Source organism: Dicentrarchus labrax, unplaced genomic scaffold, assembly GCF_905237075.1.
Source record: "Dicentrarchus labrax unplaced genomic scaffold, dlabrax2021, whole genome shotgun sequence".
In the NCBI taxonomy this organism is placed as follows: Eukaryota; Metazoa; Chordata; class Actinopteri; family Moronidae; genus Dicentrarchus; species Dicentrarchus labrax.
The window spans coordinates 19,731,101-19,738,791 of NW_026136714.1; positions in this window are offsets into that span (position 1 = coordinate 19,731,101).

Below are 7,691 nucleotides of genomic sequence, written 5' to 3' on the forward strand. Positions count from 1 at the left end.
AGAAATAATTCTATGAATTTCAGTATTGAAAAGTGATCACTCCCTATGTTACTATCATTCTTTACATCCCATTCACATAAATGACTTATGCTTCCGGAGACTAGAGTAAGATCTAAACATGCAACTGAATTCCTTCTGACATCCACCCTGGTCCTTCTCCATCATTAAGGCAAGTTAGTAATCTCTCCTCCATTAGTTCTTCAACTACTTTTCCATTTGTATCTGTATGATCACTTCCCCTCAGAGTATTATGAGCATTAAAATCTCCACACCATATTTCTCTTCTATTGACACTGTCAGAGATCTCATGAAATATTTGCATTGCATTGATTAGGCTACTTCTTGTGAGTATTATAGAAATTGACTATTTTGATATTTCCCCTTGGAGTACACATTTCTATTACTATACATTCATAGTCATTTATAATATTTAATATTTGATATGCTTAATTTTCTTTAATGAATGTTACACATCCTCCTCCTTGTTTTCCAATGCTGTCATATCTAACCGAGCTGTACCTTGGCATAACAAAATCCAAATGTGGTCTTAACCACGTTTCTTGTATACAAATAACATATGGTAGGCTATAACTGGCAGATCATCAACAAATTTCTTGCCTATTTGCAATTATACTTCTGGCATTCCATTGGAGGATATGAAATACCATGAGAGAGTTAATCACCTTGAGACAGTCCATCATGATTGGAAGAGTTGAACATCTCAGGAATCAATTCAGCTGTTACTTCTTTAACTCCCACAATCTCTATAGCTGCTTCTACAATTGTCTTGATTATATCACTGATTTTGTCCACAGTCAATGTATCTTCATTAATCTTCTTTATGCATGGGTTTGTTTCTGGTTGCTGCTGCCTTGTTGTCAGAGACTGATCCTCTATTACTTATTACTTATTATTTTCCGACTCTCTTGCAATATGTACCATATTTTTAACATTCAAGCTGACTATTTCACTTTCCTATCCTTTTTTGACTGCATCAGCATAAGATACCTGGTTTGTTACTTTATATTTCTGTACCTATCTAGCTTGTCTATGAACAGGACACCCTCCAAAAGTAGCACTGTGTTGCAGCACTGGATTTTTGCATCTTGACCATGTTTTCCATATTCATGTTCTCCTGCAGTCCTGCAGTGTGTCCCATTCATTGGCACTTAAAATATTGCAGTGGTACTAACATCATAACTCAAATATCCCATTTTTACTCTCTTGGGCAAAACATTTTCAAATTCAAGGAGTACTGACAGGCTGTCAATTTTCACACCCTTCCTTTGCCTTTGTAGTCTTTGTAGCTTTCACTACCTTTCCTCCTTTCACGTCCTGTATGATCTCATCCATGGTTATTGCCAGCGGTACATCATAAATAACACCTCTAAGCTTTACTGCCTTCCCTGGGATATGAGCACCATGCAGTGTTATCGCTCTAAGAAACTTATCTCTTTGTGATTGATCTTTAGCAAAAATCATAAGTCTCCTGTAGCTCAAATACTTAGCAAACTTGATCTTGCCCATTTCTTTCTCAATTGCCATCGTCAGTCTTAGTGGGTGAAAATGTCCCCCTTCTGTATTGAATGTCACCATCACTTTCCATTCAGTTTGTTCATCTTCCTTCCTCACTGCTGAATTCACTTTTTTAGCCATGTCACCCACCTCCAAATTAGAAACTGAGCTTCTACAACTATTGCTCCTCATTTTCTATTTAGCCTACATCCTGCAATGATATGCTATCGCTATCTCTGTCCGTAGTATCACCCATGATTGTTACATCCACAGTATAGTTGTTGCTAATCCGCCAATTCAATAATAACTCTTGTCAAACTTTCCACCAAAATCGCCGTCCTCCTCTCCACACCTGCTCTCCACCAACTAGCCAGCTGTTTTTCGCCAACTCAGGTCCAGCACACTACTGCATTAAGACAGGTGAGTGTGATTACTCAATGAGTACCAGCTAAGATCATTAACTCACCTGGTGTTGCTGTAAACCACAGCCACCTCCACTATCATTTAATTCATGCATACTCTTATTGACGTCAAAGATCACATATTCATTAGTTGGAATGATTATGATAAATGTAAGATGTGCAAAATCAATAACTGATCACTGTTTTGATATTTAACAACACATAAATGTTCTGTTAATGTTTTAAAGGTGTTTTAAAGCAGTCTGGTATCATGTCTTTTTTTGGACAATGTCCCCCACCCACTCCACAATAAGCTGGTCAAACATAGGAGTAATGTCAGCGCAAGGCTTATTCCACCAAGATGCACCACAGAGCGTGTGGAAGTCATTCCTGCCTGTGACCATCAAACTCTTCAACTCCTCCCTCAGACTGTCAAAACTCTGAGTCAGTAGTCATTAACCTGCCGCTTGTAATGTCTCTGGTTAATGTCTCTGGTTTCTACTTGAATATTATCTATTTTAGTTTTCATAGCTGTCCATCAGGCTGCACTGTGAGTGATTTGACCACAAGATGGAGTTCTGTTCATTAACATTTGAAATATTTTGAACCCAACATGAATTTTAAGCTGATTTCTTCTGTTGAAGAAGCGCACACAAAATAGTGTTATCATTTTTGTAAAGTAACTATTTGTGTGTATTAGTTGTAAAATGTCAACCGTTTGTTTCCCAAAAGGCTAATACTGTCAGGTTTATTGCTCATTAATTGTAGCTAATCTTCTCACAAACTAGCTGTTTGAGACACAACTCATATAAATCTACACTCCCCGCTACCAAGCATTACTGTTCATGATGAGTAAACATTCAAACATTTAGCTTTTAAACATTATTTCAGGCCCTTGCAGTTACAGTCTCACTGCACTATGCCTTTTTCAAATAATGATGTGACCACAAGGTGTCGCTAAAATTCATAAAAACACATCTTTGGGATTATTTGTTTCCTGTTGATTTATCTTACTGCTTTTGTTACAGACATCTTGGATTGTCCATGTTTCTTATCACTGTCCCATTTTCACTCCTGAGCTCCTTGTTTGGCTGTTTATGATATTTAGTTTCTGTAAAACACAGAGTGGCTGTTTGTCACTACAGTTTTACCTTAAAAGCAACCATGTTGTCACTGTTGTTTGAGTAGAGAACTGGTCTGTGTTTTCCTTAGATAACTGTCAGTGTGTCCTTCACAGTGAGAGAAAATAAACAATTGAATATTTTCAGTAATTTGATAAAAGCTGAATACAGAAATTGATGGTGGACTGATGAGCAAGCTGTATGTCTTGTGAATGACTCTGACAGGTCTTAGGATGTTGTCATGTCAGTTTAAGGTTGTCAGGGTAAAATAAAGAGACTTGATAAGTGAAACTGAAGGATTGTGGCTTCACAGGAAGCTGCTGTGAAGTTAAAGTAACTTGATTACTGTAACTTGATTACTGGGCTTGATTTTCATTTTAGAAAAATGACTGAATCACTGAATCAGTGGATTCATTTCTAGATTCATTTCTTTTGTGTTTCCTTACCTTCTTACCTTCTTCTTTATTGTCATCTTTTTCCTCCTCTTAATCAGTGGTGGAAAGTAGCTACTGTACATTGCTCAGGTATTTTATGGTACTTTATACTCTTTAGTTGATAGTTGCACTCGGACACAGGACATTTTGCTAATGAGTGCTTTTACTTTAGAGAATAAAGTAAAACGTTTTCTGATAATACTTCTGTACTTGTAAAACAGTTGTTTACCTCGTGATATTGCCACATTAACTTAAAGTATTTCAATAGCCTTTATCCCGATACGTCCAGGTGTAAATAAAATCTCTGGACACTGTTTGTTATTACTATTTGTGTTTACCTTGTAGATCAGAGAGGAGGAAATGTTTCTCATTTCATAACTGAGAAATGAAGATGGGTGAAAAATGAAATGGAAAACAAACACAAAGAGTTTTAGTCTGTGAACTCTACTAGAGGCAAAACAATTCTTCCAAAATGTATTCCCTTGTTTGGTGTTTTGTCATTTGGGTTAAGATCCTGTTACTGTGAGTGCCTTAACATATGATTCGTATAATTTTCATTTTCATCAGAACATTCAGGGAACCCTCTAGCCCTGTATGGAAGTTCTTGTAGGTCTATACTGTATCTTTTAGTTTTGTTTGTCACCCATTTGTATATGACCATGTTTAAACAAACAATATTAATAGCCCTGTATGATAAAATGTTCATCAAATATACATTCCTAAATATCAATCAATGAAATTAAACAACATTTATATGTTTGTTGTTATTTTTTTACATCATTATCATGAATCATGACCCAAAATAGAGTCTGTGAAATATGAAATACAGCAGCTGCATGTCTGCCATGTCCTCAGAGACCCTCTCAATTAATGTGGATCTAATCTTGTCACCATTGGGAGATCTACAAACTTGACAGTGACTTTGGGATGCCTGATATGACAAGCTTTTGAAAGAAAGTTAGCTCCCTTAAAGAACAACCTTTCCATTTTTTTCATCATCTGTGTCAAACAAATTCATTAAAAAGGACAATCTTAAGTCATCATAACATCTTTTAAAAATGGAACTTACTTTTCACTTATCACATATTACACACCTCATACATACTATAATATTTAACTAATTTTGGTCTCTGAGTAGGCCACAGTCAGTTCAGACCAGAAGGACTGGAGTGGGGAAGAGGACAGTGAGGCTGAGCTTGAGGAGGTTTAATGCGGGTTCTGTTAAACCTGGCTTTGTCCAGGCTGTTCACAGCTTGAAAGAAGAACTATTGACCCCGTCTGAAGATATAATCATAGTCAGCCTTCAAGCTCTGACTAGTCCAAAGACATGGACTAATCAGAGCTTTGAGGCTCATGGGAAGATTTGCCCATCTTTGTGTCAGAGGTTATGTCTACAGTGTCAAACTATCAGTGTCTTGATAGCAGGACAGTGGACTAACGAACAGTGAGTCTTTCTCTGTACAGGGGCAGCAACAGTGAGATCCTCCAAGCGTTACTCACAAAGTGAGGCAGATAATTGTGATGTTTCACAGGACAGACTTAAACATACTGACAGGAGGGAGGGATAGGACGATTCATTATCAGGTTTTTACAGAAATGTTTGGCTAGTTTCTGAGTTTGTCATTCCCTGACCTCATAGTCGGGCAGTGGAGAGAAAACTTGAACGATCAAGATGTGGAGGAGGAAGTGCTGGAAGACTCAGGGGAAGTATTTTCATTACCTACATGTAGCAACCACCTATCAATGCTTTGGCGATCACTTGAAATCCCCTAGTTATAAATCACAATCTTTAATTTGCATGGTATATCTAAAAGAAGCTGCAGATGATCACAAGTACAAAGACTGTCACTGTCAATGTGAATTATTTTATATACTGCAAAAAAAACCCTACAAATTCTGTCCATTTTGCACACATGCAACCAAGTAAAGATTACACATTAAAATTGTGTTATGCAAGACAAAACCTATATTTGCATCTCATTACAGCAAAAGATGCATGATTGACTGTAATGACATTTGCAATATAACTAATGAAAAAAGTAATTTAATTGACAGCACAATGCAGGGAAAATAAATGTACTACTACTAAACATAAAAACTCAAGTAAAAAGTGTTTTTTTATCACAGCTGTAAAGTGGTCTTACCTCTCCAACAGTTGATTTGGGAATGAGGCCAGAATTATGCAGCTGAGTCCATTATGATGTCAGAGAACAGAACATCAGCATTCTAATTCCTCTGTCAGTTCTTTTTTAAATCAACACAATCATTTATTTTGACTACCCAAACTTATCCTGTCAGTCCAGAAATCAAACTACAAACCTGGTCACAAGTACAACTCTCAAACCTTTGGGCCACCATTAGTCCTTCAAAGTTTAACACTTTATGCTATTGTTATTGTTTCGCCACATGTCTGTTGACTGTCACACAGCCCTGCTGAAACTGAGTCAAGGAGGGAGTGAACGGATAAGGTGTGCTTAAGTACACTTTGAGCGGAAATGAGACGAGTGCAAGGCGTGGTCTTTGGTCCCGAACCTAGTTATAAAACTTCATTATAACAGCACAGCTTTGTCAGAGTGGTTTTGCTGATTTTCAGGTGAAAATATGTCCAGCTTGAAACTGAAATAAATTCCCTTCACTTCCCTTCAAGTTTAGGGGTTTGCGATTATAACCTTTATTTCAATTCAATAACTATATTTTCAACATGTAACAGGTGTATTTCTTCTTTTTGTAAAAAAAAAAAAAAAAAAGCACTTCAAATAATCAATCCTTTACATTCAAGTGTTTCTTCACAGCTTTCCGTGGTTCACAAAATAGTCATCTTCTCTTAAATAAAGTTTATCATGGCTGAGAAAAACAATAAAAGACCTCCCTTGCCCTCCCCTTTTTCAAACCACCACTGCCCTCTCCTTCACAAATTAAGGGTTTTAACTAAATGACCACACAGCAAACCCAGGGCTAGTTGGTTGTCTAGCATAGGAAACCTGCTCATATTGTGCATGCAGAGAGTGGGAGGAGCAGGGATTAAAGGGGTTTGCTGCAGGGCCCTCCTATCAAGATAATCTGTTTATGATTGTAAGACAAACTTAAAGCAGGGAAAGTTGTTCTGCAGAATCTGATGAATACTTCTTATTATTCATTAATCATTTAATAATTTTAACATTTGCCCTATTTTCCCAAACGTTCAGTCTAAAACAGCCTTGAAACAACACAAGTGTGTGCTGCGCTGTTGGAAGCATGTTGCTTCATGGATTTTACAGGTCTGAAAAGTTAATCCTTTATTAGTCTCACAATACCAGGCGATCAGAGATCTCCCCACCTACCAACCATCTGGGCATTTGTAAATACAAGATATTGAATTTGCTTGAACAGCGTTGAATCCAGCAGCTAATAAACATACACCCCTAACTTCAAGGACATACGTCATCAGAAAGGATGCACTCTCCCAATTCTCCTCCTTTTAAAAAGGCAACAATAAAAATGGATGTCACAAGCAACTTTAGATTATTTGATTCCATATTATCATCCAGAATGTCACAAAAGTGTAGCACAACTCCCACATACCACTTTCCAGGACAACATTACAGTTTTTTTTAAATATACAATGCGTGTGAAGAGCAAGGTAGGTATAATGTGAACTACCTTTTGGGGGTTCCCCAAACAAGTAAATCCAGCCATGGTTCTTCTGCAAAATCTTTATTGTTACAATACGATTTAGTTAAAAGTTAATACAAGTTGTTTATAACTTCAGTGATCTACCGAGTGGTGGATTGTTATCTTGTAATAACTGAGGCATTTGTACTTACTTACCATGGCACTTTCTACATTTCAGACGAAATATTGTACTTTTCACAGCAAATCTTTGACATCTTTAATTGCTAGTTACTTTACAAATGACGGTTATTGCACAAAACATACAAAGAGCTTATGAAATATGATGTTATAAATTAAACTGCTAGCAGCTGATTGACAGAAAATTAAATGACTGTTTTGATAATCATTTAAGTCACTTTTCATGATTCGATGTTCTGAAATGTGAGGATTTGCTGCTTTTCTTTTGCTCTAGGTCTGACCATTTCTCACTATTTTCCGAATACAATCAATTGATTAACAGAGAAAATAGGCAACTCATTTATAATCATTAATTGCAGACCTGTACAATAGTTCAAAATGAGCTCCACCTCAACCAACTACAACAGTAAATTCCTGGTTTAATGATACAA